The following is a 16,754-nucleotide window of genomic DNA, read 5'->3' as shown; positions in this document are numbered from 1 at the left end:
CTGGGGTGATCTCTGGGTTTCAGGTGTAGGGGAAGCAAAGATGCATCAAAGTGGTACTAAGGTCCAGGCATCTTAGACAGAGGCAGTGTCCTCCTGGCTGAACACTTATTGTCAGGTTGACGAGTAAGACTTTCTCTCCGAAAGTCAGTATAATCTTAAGTGGAATGAGGGCAAACTTTTCCATTTCACTAGCATCCTTCTTGAAAAAAGGCTCAATCACACTACAGCGAACATTGCAATTTATTACAAAAATATCAGGATATGAGTGATCTCTTTACTCCTAATGCACTAGTCCTGGTCTGGGAGGGGAACACGTCAGCTAAGAGTGATGTAGGCATTCATCACTGTTCTCAGCCTCCCCTTTTGTCTGTTCTTTGCTTAAAATGTTTTATTTAGGAGCCATAGGAGACAGTAGAAATGAATCACCTCCAAGCCCTCTCTGATGACAATGAATTACACTCCTGAGAAACGATCCCGTCTAAGGCAGGCAGGGGGCCAGTGCAGGTAATCACAGAGCAATTACAGCATTAGGCCGAATAGCACTGGGCCAGGCCACATGATGTATGACTTTTCTGAAAGAGAACAGGGTAAGAGCACTTGGCAGCGATGGCAAAGGCCTCCTTCGATCATCAAACATCACATTGGATTTTCTCAAGAATGAGGTGAAGCACTGCCATGAGGCAGCTCCAACTGTGTGGCGCGCTAAAGCAATCACTTACTAAATGGTGCAGGTCAAAGAAAGAGAAAAATAACCCTAGAGAAGACCTGGTTATTGTACCCTTTGGACTGCATCCAGCAGTTCGAGAAACCTCATGAGCAAGAGGAAATGGAAACAGAGGAAGTAGATGTTGGCTGATAACATGTGTTGAGGAGAATGGCATGAAACATCTTGGCTGTGTGGGTGCTCTTCAAGAGTAACCAGAGAGGTCAGATGTCTGGGTCTATTGATTAAAATCCCAGCAAAACGGGAAGGGCTGCAAAGTTGGCTGGCTAAGTGGAACCAAAGGGGAGCGGAAGGTGGAGGGAAAGAATGTGAAAGGAGTGTGTGGGGACGTTGATAGCCAAGATGGAAGCTGGGGTAAGTCAGTCTCCGAGGGCTGTGCCGGTTAATGTTCAGTGTTGGGGGGTGGGGGCAGGTAGAGGACACATTTAATATATTTAGTGACTGTAATCAATTCTGCATTCAGAGAGCTTAATCTCATGGTGAGTAGCTCTTTTATGAATGGCCCTATTGAATATGAAAGACAAGGCTTTGGCACAGCCTGAGAGAAAAGGGTTAAGGCAAAGCAAAGATAAATTGCTTATTCTGCTTAATAGTAAAATGGGAATCTTGGACATTTAATAGGAAATAAGGACCCTGGGATTGAGAGAAGAGAGAGGAGAAAGCTCTCCTGGGGGAAGAGAGAGGCGTCAGCACTATGGTGGGAAGCCAACTCCCATAAGGAGAGACATAGTGAAAGTTTTCTGTAGGTTAGAGAAAGCACATAATGTATTAAGAATAGTGACTCCTCACAATGCAACTAGAAGCTTCCTGTTCTGTGCTGTAATCTAATATCCACAAATATTTTCAATAGAAGTCAATTAGATATGACCTGCCTTGTATTAGTAATGGCTTGAGGTAATAATTTTCAATGTGTGGTTGTCCATATTTGGGTGAAGTCAGTCTATCTCTTACCCCAGCCACAGATGTATGAACTGATGGATTACCAAAAAGGAAACAGGAGATTCCCCCATAGAGGCAGAGGATTGATACATATTTTCAAATTATTAGCTACATATAGCTCATTAGAGGCTTTAAAGAGCCTTCTGGCTTGTTTTAAGTAAACAAGATCTGGGATACCCCTGGTGGTATGAATAGGCCTTATAATTTTGAGAGATATATGCTTAAGTAATCAGAGAGACTCTTTGTGGACGTCCCACTGAAATGACACACTGTGTTCAGGTCTTTAAATAATGAGAATGGAGAAATAACTTTCACCCAGGCTCTAGCCTGGAAGATAGTCTTTCACTAAACCTAATTGTTTCTATTGCCACGGCATGGGTGGAAAGGGAAGCCGTGTGGTCAAAGCCCAGGGTTGCAGACAGTGTGCTCGGAGAGAGAGGACACTTCGGGACCAGGAAGACCTGGCTACCAACTACCAGGACAGGTGTTCTCCAAGTAGCCTCCAAACTGCTGCATTTCAAGAGTGAATGAATGAACAAAGAGGACCAAAGTCAACGGTGAAGATGATCACATACAGGGACCAGGAGAAAGGACCCAGGGGACAAGAGGAAAGATAGAAACTAAAGAGATCCAAGGAGACAGAAGAACCAGGCAGGGCAGAGGATTTTGCCGTTCTCGGTGGAGACTTAGCAATTTATGCCAGAAGCTACAGTGTGCCATTTATAATGTGTTATGTGTAATCTTCCTTAAATTGTCTGTATAGTGAATTATGTATACAGTTCTTATTTTAGTACCAAAATATAGATTCTGTCAATTTCAACAACTTGCCTGTGCTGTTATCATAAATGCTTGGGTTGCAGAAACCCTCCAGGTGTTGATGTAAACAGACCCCTTCAGGACACTGTAGTTTATACCCAATCCCCACCCACCCACCGACATGCACAGATAGACACATTATTATAGAAGATTCTTGGACTCAAAATGAGCATAAAAATCAGATAGCCTATTTATTTTAGAATCCAAACCAAAAATACAATGTGATACACACACACACACACACACAGAGGACAATTCCATGTTTTAAAAATTGAGGGATAAAATACTAGTTAAAAAACATCAAATATGCTTTATGGAAATTTCAGTGCCAGTATGTCTTGCTTCTTAAAATGACTGCCTGCCTTTCTTCAGTGAGGAGAGATTGCATTGAGGAAATTACATTTTAAGAGAACCTGAACTCGATATCCTAAAATTAGCTGGGGAAAGTATTGCTGAGTATATTTTATCAGGAAAGATTAGATAAAATAAAAATATCCTAGGGGAAAAAAAAGAACAAAGGAAACAGATAAAATACAGACGGCTAAGAAACACATGAAAAAAAATGTCTAAGCTCACTACTAAGCAAGAAATGCAAATGAATACAAAATACCATTTTTTCACATCTCAAATTGGCAAAATTTAAAAAGAATGAAAATGCCTATTATTGGCAAAGGCATGGGGAAACTGGCTTTTTCTGACATTCTGGTGGGAGTAGCACATGGACAGCCTTCTGGAAGGAGTGTTGCCCTGAGTATCAGGAAACATAAAATGCACATACACTTTGGCCCCGTAACTTTACTTCCAGGAAAGCTTCCCAAGAAAACAACCAGACAAGCAAACAAAGATGTCCTTTGCATCATTATTCATGATGATTGATCTTTTGTTAAGTTCTAACAGTAAAAATTATTTCAAAATGTGATGGTACACCAAAACAATGAAATATAACTCAGCCACTCAAAGATGGAATTACATACATGTTACTGACCTGAAAAAATGTTCACAATATATTACTATGCAAACAAGCAGGCTACAAAAGTGTATGATATCCTTTTAAAAAAAAAGATAAAAACTAGAAAGTTTTACATACATACACACATATACACATGGGGGAATGAAACAAAGGAAGAATTTGCACCAAAAAGTTAATAATCAATAGCTTATTATATTTGGGATGTGAGATTGTGAGGAGTTTTTTCCTTATAATTTATCTGTACTAAGTTTTCTATAATGAACATTAATTATGTAATATGTCTAACAAAAAAGAAAAATAGTACATTCTTTCACTTTTCATCAAAGGGAGATTGGATTATTTTGTAACTAAATTAATGTTATTATTATTTGTGTTTTTTTTTCTTAATAACCCACAAAATGAATACCAATGGCTTTTTATCTGTGATCTGTATCCAAATGGGTCTCTAAAAGGCTAAGCCCCTTTCATATTCTTCACAATGGACCTGTAGGAGGGCTGAGGACTACTGTGTTGTAAGTGGAGAAAAGGAGGCCAGACAGGCAGTGACATTTTCTCTTGGTTTTTTTTTGTTTTGTTTTTTTTTTTTTGTTTTGTTTTTATTTAGAGAGAGACAGTGAGAGAGAGCATGAGCCAGGAAAAGGTCAGAGGGAGAAGCAGACTCCCCGTGGAGCTGGGAGCCTGATGCGGGACTCGATCCCGGGACTCCAGGATCATGACCTGAGCCGAAGGCAGTCGCTTAACCAACTGAGCCACCCAGGCGCCCATTTTCTCTTGGGTTTAAGGAAGAATTAGAGGCAGCTCTGAGAAAAAAAAAATGCAAGACCCCAGACTGTTGTTTTTGAATAAAAGTTGATTTCCCCATGGATGTCAGTGGTCATTGTATCACACTGAGCCTCAACATTTGGCCCCCACAAAAGAATCCTTCCCCTGGGTGTACAAGCATGTTCTCTGAGGTTTGAACACACATGTGTGTCGATGGTAAGATGCTGGCATGTTCATCATGGTTCACGCTGGACAGATGCGCACATTGCCCTCCAGCCCAATCTGTCCTCAAGAAGAGATCATTCTGGGGCACGTGGGTGGCTCAGTGGGTTAAGCCTCTGCCTTTGGCTCAGGTCATGACCTCAGGGTCCTGGGATCGATCCCCGTGTCGGGCTCTCTGCTCAGCGGGGAGCCTGCTTCCCCCTCTCTCTCTCTCTGTCTGCTGCTCTGCCTACTTGTGATCTCTTTCAGTCAAATAAATTTTAAAAAATCTTAAAAAAAAAAAAAAAAAAAGGAAGAGATCATTCTCCCCCCACACAATAGGAAGGCTTTAGCAGCACCAGGGGAGAAAAAGAAAACTGGCTAGGACATAACCAAGTTTGACCCTTAACATCCCAGAGCCTTATGTCCTCTATAACTGAGGAAGGGAGAGAAAACTGTATCTGACTCGCACGATGCCAGGCTGCTGGTAGGGACTAGCAACACTAGCTCTCTCTCCCCAGACTCCCACACTGTCTGTGACTTGCCTATTCCCCTCCCTGCAGGGGCCTGGGGTCTGCCCAGCCATTGCTCCCACCCAGAACTCTAAACCCAGATGCAAGTTCAGCCAAGAAGTGTGGACCCCAAAGTCATGAGGTTTAAGCTTCAGGGCTCTTCCTTGCAGGGGCCCATTGGAGAGCTGTGAGTTCTGCTGAGAGCTGTAAAATGTTTTATGTGGACATAGGAAGACAGGTTACAAGCAAAAGGGTTTCTGGATAAGTATCCATGGTAAATTGCCTGGTAAGATCTCAAAGGGAAGAGACGTGAATCTCCAAGATCCCAGTAACCTGTTGTGGTTTCTTTTCACATTCTAAATAAACATTTACGTTTATACCTAATTGCATGTTTGTGTTTTTGTAGTTTTTTTTTTTAAGATTTTGTTTATTTATTTATTCATCAGAAGAGAGAGAGAAAGAGTGTGCACAAGCAGGCAGAGGCAGAGAGAGAAGCAGGATCCCTGCTGAGCAAGGAGCCCAACGTGGGACTTGATCTAGGACCCTGGGATCATGACCTGAGGCGAAGGCATCGGCCCAACCAACTGAGCCAACCAGGCGTCCCATGTATTTTTGTAGTTTTTAAGAGGCATCCCCAAATCGTATAAACTCTGGGCCTCACAAACTCTGGATCATCCCTGAGACCTTCGTTTACCTCCCTTACCATCCCTACCTTGACCTCTGCCTGAAGCAATAGCAACATTTCTATGCCCAAGGAAGTCCACTCAAATAAGGAGCAGTTCTAAACTAAACCAAATATACCACTGGAGTTGCAGTGCCCTTGAACCCCTGCTCCCGGGGCCCATTTCCACTCCCTGGGTCCACACAGAACATGTTCTACCCCTGACGTTCCTTTCCAAGCCTCATACCCCAGCCTTTAGCCTCCTTTCACCTGCTTGCCCCCTCCCTGGTCTGCTGCAGTCCCTCTTCAGGTGGTGCTTAGAGCTGAGCCCAGCACAAGAGTTGTGGGCTGACTCATCAGCGCAGGGCAGACGTTTTGTCACCACCTCCAGTGGTGCTGGGCACTCTAAAAGCAATCACCCTAAAAGGTCAAAATCTTCTCAGAGGAAATAATGATAATGAACTCCAGTGTGACATTTCCAGGGCCAAAGCTGCCGCAGTCGACTCACTACCCATAGGTTAGAAAACAGATGTCCCCATACAGACCCAGTTTTCCCTGCTGTAAGGAAGGTAGGGACTGAGGTAGGGTACAGTCAAGTTCTAACATGGCCAACCGTCACCAGCCTGTGCGCAGGACCTGTGCCCTCAGGAGGAGGTGCCACCTCTGACTGCCTCCTTTGGGCGCCTCTGGTTTCCACCTTGCCTTTACTCAGGTCCTTTCATTGTGATTTTGACAACAGTCATGACAGTGCATTCCCTCAAGTTGTTGAAAGGCCTCTTTCTGGCTTATGTGCTCAGAGGGAGAAGTAGCTTCTTCTGCTTAGCCTACCCACAGTTCCCTCCATCCCCCAGTCACAGGAGGAATGAAACCACACTGCCTCCTACAGAAGTTCTAGAACTAGAAGGGGCCTTCTTGATGCCTTTCCCCCAGGATTTCCTAAAAAATAAGGACCTTCTGCTGATGTCATACAGGGTATTATTCCAGAAGCTAATCCTGCAGTAGGGATAGCATAACTGAGCAGGCATGACACCAGACATGGCTGAGATGTGTCAGGGCACCAGGGCTTCCAGGTGCCCACCCACCAGCTCCACCCACCAGCTCTCCGACTCTTCAGGTCACGTACACACACACACACACACACACCTACACCATACACCTACCACACCATGCACACACTACACACACTACACACACACACGCACGTACACTATACATACACACCATGCACACACTACACACACCACACACATACACACACACGCACCTACACCATACACAGACCACACCATGCACACACTACACACACACCACACACACCTACACTATACACATACCACATACACTACATACACCATATGCAACATACACACACCATACATACCACACATACTACATACACACACACCATATACACACCACATATAGCACACACACACCATACACACACACACCACACACATACCACAATCATCACGCAAATACCACACACCATACACCATACACACACACCATATTCTACATACACACACACACGCAAACACACACACCACATCACACACACCACACGCTTGTACTGTAGTTGACAGCCTGTGGTGGACTTTCTATCATGGTACAGGCTGCAAACTGAGGTACAGACATAGAGCTAACAGAGGCTAAAATAAAAATGGTGTTCCAAATGAAACAAGCCAATGCAGGCAGCCCAAGCAGTTTCTATATATACATTTTATATGCTGCATTTATCAAGTAAGGAAACCTTAAACAAGGGATGCTATTTCTGGCATTTTCCCACCCTGCTTGCTCTCCCCTGTGAATGTAACTTGATTTTGTCTTATGTCAGCACCACAAGTTAGAGCACATCCCAAGCCAAGAGCCTCCATAGCTACAACTCTCAATTACTCAGAGCCTGTGAATGTTAGTGTAATGGAATCACACCATTTGTGATCTACCTTGACCTGTGAAAATTCAGATTAACTGGAAAATGGATAACTGCTAACAATAGTAAAAGGCTAAATTTCAGTTTTCGGAAATAAGCCAAAATCGATTAAATGGGCAGATTGGTTTTGACAGCTTATAGTTTGAGTGTCACGAAATAAACAACACTGGTTAATGTGTTCTGTCATGGAAGACCAAGCAGATGATATCTCATGCTTTTTAGAACTGAATGAAGAAGACTATAAAACAGCAAACTAGAACAAACATTAAACTGACTACTTGCTCATTCCACCCAGAGCCTAATGAAGTCCAAGTGAATGGAAACTACTCTTCACTTTGTTTCATTCACCTACCCATTCATCCATCCAGTCACCCCTAAAAACATAGTTTGCCAACCAAATGATAGAGCATAGAGTTATTCTGTTGTTTTGATAATATAGTCATTTTGTCAATGTCTGACATGTAAGACATGCTCAATAAATGCCTCCTTGGCCATTTTGTCTCCATGGCTTCCATGACTCAAAAGCATATTCATTCAGTCAACAAATGTTGTTTTAGTGCTTTCTATATGCCAGGATCTATTCTTATCCCCATCATTCCATAGCAAGCAAGACAGAGTGCCTTCTTTTATAGACATAATGATGGGGAGGTAAGGAAGGAAAAAGAGGGGTAAGGAAAGGAAGGCAGAAAGTTATCAGTCCATGACTAATGTTATACAGAGAATAACTAGGATGATGTGGGAATAAAAACAACAGCATCGCAACTTTGATAGGATGTTTAGAGTAGACATCTCAAAGCCGGTGACATTTAGTTGACGTTTAAATGGAGAGCCATCCATGCCCTGACCGGGGGAACCATCCCATGGAGAGTTAACAGTGAGAGCAAATGCCCTGGAGTAGAACTGAGCATGGCCTGTTCATGGAAAAGAAAGGAGAGCGGTGTGGCTGAGATTCAGATTAATTTAGATCAGTGATGTCCAATGCAAACATAATGCAAGCCACCATACATAATCTAAAATTCTCTGGTAGCCATATATATATATAAAATAACTTGTGAAACTAATTTTAATAATAGATTTCACTTCGCCCAACATATCTAAGACATGATTTCAACACATAAGCCATATAAAAACTACTGAGATGTTTTCATTTCCCTTTTTTCATCCAAAGCCTTCAATATCTAGTATGTTATTTTACACTTACAGCGCATTTCAGTGTGGACCAGCCCCATTTCAAGGGCTCAATAACCACATGAGGCCAGTGGCTTCTGAATTTGAGAGGACAGATTTAAAAGATCGTAACATAGGATAAAGACCTTGGATTTCTACTCCAAGCCATTGGAAGGTTTGAGCAGGAGAGCAAAAATATCTGATTTACATTTTTAAAAGGTCACTGTTTGTAGGGTGCTTGTGAAAAATGGATTAGAGGGGGATTACAGGAGGAGAGAAATGGAAGTTGGAGCAGGAGCTGGGAAGCTACCAGGTTGGGGCAGTGAGGGAAATTGGTGGCTTGGGCTGAAGTCGTGGAGGTGGTTAAGGAAACGGAGAGGCTGGATTTGGCATGTGGATTCCAGGTTGGCATGATATGCAGGGTGAAGGCCTGTGAATTACAGTGTTGAAGTCAACACTTCCATATGTATTGAACTCTCTGCCACACTCACATAAATTACACAGATCTTCAGAATCTTGTTCTATCATATTGCATAATGCCATGAGCACTCTGCTAGTCTTTGCTGAGTGAAAGAGACCCAGTATCAGGCCAAAAAAGAATAATGCACACAGAGAAAACAGAATTAGAGCACAGGATGGCTTAACACTGAGACTGGAACAGGAATAAGAGGAAAGTGTGGACTTCACTAGCACTAGCCTAGAAGTTTCCCTCCTGATTGCCTGCCTACCTGAGGCCTGCTGTGGAAGCCTACATTTCTTGGGTCCTGTCCCTGCCCCATTTCAGCTCTGCCCAAGTCACTGCAAATATCTCCTACTATTTTTTAACTCACTTCCAAAAGAGGCAGCAGGAAGCAAATAGCCCAGCTCCCCAACTCTAGCCCCATCTCCAACCTCACCTTTTGCCCTTCCCAGTCCCTTAGCCAATGAACCTCAAGGGAGATAGGGCCACAGAGGCAGAAGAAAGAAAGGAGCTGCTCAGAGAAACTGCTGGGAAGTTATGGAAACATCCAAGTGGGGAGGAAACCAGAAAGGGTCCAAAGCAGAAAAAAAGAACAGATCTAAACAGTCCACAGAGCAAAAGGCCCCATGTTTATAGAACATTTTATAGCTTGCTATGAGCTTTCCTATATTTGCACCATTTAATCTTCAGGAAGACCCTGAGGTAGGCATTTTTTTTTAGAACATTTTCAAGAAAGGAGACATCTCATCTGAGATCATGCAGCCTGGAAGAAATGGAACCAGGGGCTCCAAATCAATCCCTCAGTCCCATTATACCCTTTCCAAAGTAGGAATGAATCCACGTGGCCATGCTGGGGACTCAGCCTTGATCGGGCAGCTGTGAAACACACAGGGAAGTCATATGCGCCAAGGATTGGTCTTCCATACTGAGCATGGAAGTCATTTAGGTCACACCCTGTGGACACTGTACATCTTTTCCTCATTTACGCCTTCTTGTACTTGAGTTTCAGACACTGCATTTCAATAAATGAAATACTGGTCTGGATCAAGGATATCAGTGGCATCTGGGATCAGCCCTCGTGTGGAGAATCTGGCCAGGGCAGGATGGAAAATGTTTTCCATTGTAGTTTATTTAAATATTTCCAAGTTAAGTTGACCAACCTTGAAATGCCGTGGAAAGACAACCAAAACTCAAATGCCCTGAAAGAAGAAAAGCTGCTAAGATACATGAGTTATTTATTTCCTTTCATTTGTATTTCTTGTCCAGATCCAAATAGAAAAAGATTTCTAACACAGACTTTCTCTGCCCAGTCTTCATCACAGAAGTACACCCGAAAATAAATTAACCTCAATCCATACAGCATTTACCAAGGAAGAGGCACTCGTCTAAATATTTTACGTTTAATCTTAGTAACAACTCTTACAAGTAAGGCCCTACCATTATTCCCATTTTACTTATGAGGAAGAAGAAAGAGGAGAAGGGGAGGAAGTGGGTAACTACGTTTATTGAGACTTTCGGCAGGTTTTCCACTGAGAGGAGTGTCTTGCACGCTCCGAGTTTGCTACTGAATCCTCTTACAATGCATGGAGCCTGGCTAGGCACACGTGACACATGAATAAACTGACTCACAGAGGTAAGCTCCACTTGCCAGAATTCACAAGTGTATATAATAGAAGCAGGAGTCAAACCCAGGTCTTTCCAGTACATTCCTCAACCGCTGCAGGAGACCCTTGTGATTAGGGTGTCTTCCATGAAGAAATTCTGCCACGTGGAACTGAAGAACACAATTGTGTTTGCTTGTATGAACAGCATGACTCTCCCTTCACTGCCTTTTCATTAAACTGGCTCACTGCTCTGTTTGTTTGGTAGAACAGGCAAATAGGTCTTTATTGAGTGCCCCATGCACACAGAGCACATGTACATCATGACCTTCTCTCTGTCTCCTAAAATCCACCCCCAGCGTGGTCCCCTCCAGTCTGGGAGGATACTATGCAGTAAGCTCAGGCCTACCTGCTTTGCACAGCTGAAGACAGCAGGGGAGCATTTGTTGACTGCAGACTATCCATCGGGCTCCGTACCTGGCACTAGCTATTCATCTGGGAAGAAGGCATTTGATACTCATTTTATAAAAATAGAAACCAAGGCTCAGATAATTCAAGTGACAAAATGTAAAGCACCAAATCTTAGTAAAATGATATCTATGCTCCTTTCAATTGGCTACCAAGTAAAAATTAATAACAGAAAAAAAAAATCAAAGTCAACCTGAAGAGTTCTAGGATTCTCAAGTTCAAAGCTAGTTATGATACCTCCCTACCCACGCCACCCCCAAAAAAGGAAGGAAGGAAGGAAGGAAAATCATGTATCAGTTATTGACTTGGGATGAGGACAAGAGAGGTTGGGTAAATGACTCAAATCATATTTTGGATATTTTGGGGTCAACCAAACTTTAAGATGTTCTGCCAAGTGTATAAGCTCATTAAAAAAAAAAAAAAAGCCATGTGAAATTGATGGAAAATAGGCTCCATATGTGTCTTGTTCATTAGCTTAAAATTTTTAAAAAACCTTTTCAAGAGCTATTGGCTCTGCAAGCAATATTTTGAGGGCTCTCCGATGATCCTCACCCCCAATGTAAAGCAGGAAGAAAATCTTCCTAAAGTTGATTTTCTGAAAGGCAGGACATTATATTTGTCAAATGCCATCACCCGGAGGTCTCAATATGACCCTCTACTTGGAAATTATATATAGTTTTTGAATGGGACTAGAACATGTGACATCCTTAAACTTCATTCATTCATTCATCTATTCATCAGATACTTTCAATTCCTATTTATACATCCATTGTGCTGGAAACAGGGGATGTGTGGTGAATAGGACAGCCTTTACCAAAGCTGGGGTTTGAACCTTCCATTTATTCTGTCATCACTTCTAAGAGCACATGGTCAGGGGCTACACAGCAGCTGCTGTTCTCAGTCTCCAGAAATCAAACAGGATATAAACCCTCCTTCCATTTTCAGACAGGGCCTTTTGCCTTCATATCCCCTCTGTGAGACCATTTACTCTGACATTTCTTCATGCGTCTATTTATTCACACAACCAACATTAATTAAAATGTATTAAGTGCCAAAGAGCAATATAATGTAGTGTATAATATGTAAGCTCCAGGGCCAGGCAGACTAGACTTTTCTCCTTCTCAGCTATGCAAACCCTCCCAGGCTCCATTTCCTCCCCTGTAAAATGGGGCTTATAATAGGACTTCCTTCAGGGACTCGTTAGGAGGATTAAATCGCACACAGAGCACCTAACACACTCAATAAAATGGTAGCTGTTACTATCATTGTTACTGTTATGTGCCATGCACGTAATCAGATGAATCAAGCAAATTGGATGAATTAGACAAAATTTACAAAGGGACCTTGAGGGGCCGAACACCACATTTGCAGGGAAACAGCGGGGAGCACATTGTATCTGGCAAGCCTGATGTGCCCAGCAGCCTTGAAACCCTCCTGCGTGTAGCCACTTCATTTTTTTTGCCTGAGTGAACATTATACATAATTGATCACACTGCAGAAGCCGTACCTGAGAGCTGTTAGTTCAATAATTCACCTTGTCTGCTTGCATACAACAGACGTGACTCTCACAAGCTGGTTGGAGCATTCATCATTCTGGAGATGCAGTGCTGAGCTGAGTGTTCTAAAAGAAGCCCGAGGATATCTCCGCCCTGGGAAGCGGGAAAGACCAGCCCTCCACACAGTGCTTCGGCCAAACAGGCCCACAGTGAATAGGCAGAAGCGATAGCTTTCAGGGGCAGAAAATTAACTTCTCCCCCCCAGGATGGGACATGCGCTCTTGCAGCTCATGAGGATAAAACAGCAAATGACCCTGCCCTGAGAAAGAACTGTTGCCTAAGGAAACTTGAAAGAGAATACCAATGTTGCGAGTGGGGTCTATGTAATCACTTTGATGTGAAATAATATTGTAAATATAAAAGAATGAAAGGATTCCACAGCTTTAAACTCTATCTTTGGGACAGATAGAATGGTCAAGGAAGAGGGGAGAAAACTGTTACAGGAGAGAGAAAATAATCCCAAATGAATGACTTGAGAATGAGAGGAGAGTCTGGAAAGCATGGGCTGGTATTCATTTGCCTCCCACCTTTGGTCAGTGGGTACCTCTGCAGAGGGCCATTCATTCATTCATCTAATCGTTCACTTGTTGACTAGGACAAGAATTACCAGAGTAATAGACCTTCAACTGACAAAAGCTCTAAACCTGACTGACAAGAAGTTAAACTGCTCTGATAATTGTGCTCATGTTCATAATACGCAGAGCAAGAAGGGCAAGTTAAGAAACTTCCCTTGCTCAGTGTGGCCTAAATATGGCCTGATAGTGCCACTTATTAGAGAAGTAATTTGAAGTCCAGAAATCAGGATGACATTCCCATCCTGATAATTATCCTGGAAAACCTGGATAATTATTTACAGGTGTTAGTCGCTTCTTCATTAATACAAATGCTGCCACTGGGATGCCTGGGTGGCTCAGTCAGTTGAGTGTCTGCCCTTGGCTCAGGTCATGATCCTGAGGTTCTGGGATGGAGCCCTGCACTGGGCTCCCTGCTGAGCAGGAAGCCTGCTTCTCCTTCTGCCTGTCTCCCCCCCTGCTTGTCCAGGCTCTCTCTTTCTCTGACAAATAAATACATAAAGTCTGTTAAGAAAATACTAATGCTACCACTTATAAAGGGCCTCCTGCCAAGTCTTTTGCATATATCACTCCACTGAAGCCTCAAAACAACAAAACGAGACCGTTATTAGGACTATCCTCATCTTAGAGAAACTAAAGCACAGAGAGGTTAAGATAAAGCATCCAAAACCACACACGTGTAAATGGTGGAGCCAAGATTTAAACCCAGACAGTCAACTTCCAGAGTATATTAAACTGCCACTTTTGGAATCTGTGGGGCTTACAAAACTGTTCACACCTCCCTCCCACTCATCCAGCCCTGGCCATAGACCATTCTTCCACTCCTCGTCAGGCCTCATTGCATCGATTCAGGATCCTGAGATGGGTTTAGGGAGCCCGTGTGTAAACTAATACCATGTATTGTCCTTATGTAAACAAAACAAACCCTATGAGGACTTGGAGGTGGTCTGCCCGGAGGCAAGAAGGTGGGCTGTGAGCTTGAACCTCCCGTCAGCCATCTGGCTCTGGGCTATTGGCTGGCTTCTTCCTTACCTTGGTGGGTTCTCACAAAAATCCCACAGCTGTTTTTTACCATGAGCCTTCTTTTCCTTTCCAGGAAAGGCTATGCTTCTTATTTTTTTCTCTTTAGATACTCAATATCCCTTGCCCCCACTTTTCTCTGACTGCTCTTACAACTTTGTGTGTTTTCCTTTGGTTTACAGTCTTTGCTTTTATTGCCCTCGAAATTCCTCAAGGGCTTCTAAAGGCTTTATATGTTTCTTCCATCTTCTCAGGGTGCAGTGAAAGGCATATTTCATTCAGGTGGGTCCAACACTGTACTTGGAAAAGAAACAATCCCTTCTGAGATTGTTTGACCAAAAAGAAAAAAATCAAAGTAAAATTTCTGGATGATAAAGGTAATACGTGTTCAGTGTAGAAAAACTGGAAAGCACAGGAAAGTAAATATAAAAGCTACCCATAATTCTTCCCTCTTGAGATTACTGCTTTTGGTTAATATATTAATATTTTGATATATTTCCTGCCAGTCTCTTAAATACATTTTAACATAATCATGATTTTACAGTACATGAAATTTAGTAGCATGGTTTCTCATACTTAATATTATAATGTAAACATTTTTTCCCAAATCCATAAAAAATTATTAGAATAGTGCTTGCCAAAGCATGCCAAGGACCACTGGTCTCTAAAAATATCCCACATACAAAAAGTACAGGGACCATGGTCAAACACATTTGAGAGACAATGTGTGTGACATGGCCCCATCTTGGAGATGTACAGTGGCTTATTTAAATATCTGGAAAGTCGTGCAGTAAGAAATCTGTTTCATTTTATTTACTCAGCAATTTCCAAAGACTTTAGAGCATGCATCCATGTTTTGGAGGAACAACTATTAAAGTCCCACTAAACTAGTTTTTTTTGAGACCAGATGAGGGTCCCGGGGATTGCTAATTGGGTGCCCCTGAAATCAGTTGCTGTTAAATGCTTAGACCCCAAAACTCTAAAAATCAGCCATTTTCCTCAAACCCTACTGAAAAAATGGGAAGCCTAGGTGGTTGAGTAGGTTGAGCATCCAACTCTTGGTTTCAGTTCAGGTCATGATCTCATGGGTCGTGGGATCCAGCCCCGAGTTGGGCTCCACACTCAGTGTAGAATCTGCTTAAAAATAAGATTCTCTCCCTCTGCCTCTTCTCCGACTCATGCACATGCATGTGTGCTCTCTGTCTAATAAATAAATAAATCCTTTAAAAAAAAACTGCAGAAAAATCTAGTCACAGTTAAAAGAAGAGATGTCAGGACATATGCTTTTCCAGATCCAGGTCAAATTCCCAAAGAAGCCAAACCAAACTAACTCATTAACCCATTTCAGTTTGTACTAGATAGTGGCATACGGCCAGGCCTCTGGGGGAGCCCTGGTTGTTTTGTTTCTCATTTCACGATCTTCACACTCCTGTTCAGCACATGTTGTACCCATTTTATGGGTGAGGAAACAAGTTGAGCAAGTGTGTGAGACCAACTCAAGGGCATGGGACCTCGGTCTGACAGCACACTCCCCATGGCACTGCAGCTGGCTCCAGCCAGTCTCTCCCAGCAGCCAGTAATAGATATATGAGTTTCCCCTGGATGGGGATGGGGAACTGGTGGTCTGGAGCTAAAAGCTTTCATCCTAAAACCATTAGCCATCTTCTCATTCATTTCATTATGGCCCAGCACAGATTGAATCTTTCTCATTTTTATCATCTAGCAGCATCTTCCTCTGAATGCACCTCATGTTCCTGCATGTTTGGATTATAAGCTAAAGCTTCCTTTCAGTCTCAAACATTAAAAGCACTTCACTTAATGTATTAGATTTCAGCCCTTTTTGGTACAATAGAAGATGTTAGGGATGCAAAATCAGGAATCCATTTTAAGATAGAATACTGAGTAGCATATCATAGACCATCTTCCCTTTAAAGGAGAGGAACTGGAAACAGAGTTTTCATGCTCCGTGGGTTTCATGAGGGAAGGATGAAGAAAAGGAAATGAGAATTCATTGAACTATCCCAAGTCAAATGCTTTATATATGTTATCTTATTTAATCTTTAAATCCATATATGAGATGGTTACCATTAACCTATTGTACAAATGGGGAAACTGAGAGTCTCTGAAGACACTACTTATCTAGGTTCATGCATTTAGGGAAGAGTCCATCCAAGAGCCATACCAAGATCTTCCTGAATTTAAAGCCGTAAGGTGGCTGTCATATCCATCTACCACTTGCAAGAGAAATGACTCCAGATTCAGCCCCTGGCTAAGGAAAATTTACTTGAGCCCCAATCCTGGAGCAATGAGATTGATGGGCAGAGAAGCAAGGTAGGAATTCTGTTACAAGGCCTGGGACAATGCTGTGGGCTGTGTTAGAGGAAGCAGGCAA

This window comes from Lutra lutra, chromosome 11 (genome assembly GCF_902655055.1).
Source record: "Lutra lutra chromosome 11, mLutLut1.2, whole genome shotgun sequence".
Taxonomy (NCBI): Eukaryota; Metazoa; Chordata; class Mammalia; order Carnivora; family Mustelidae; genus Lutra; species Lutra lutra.
Note: the sequence above shows the minus strand (reverse complement) of the source record.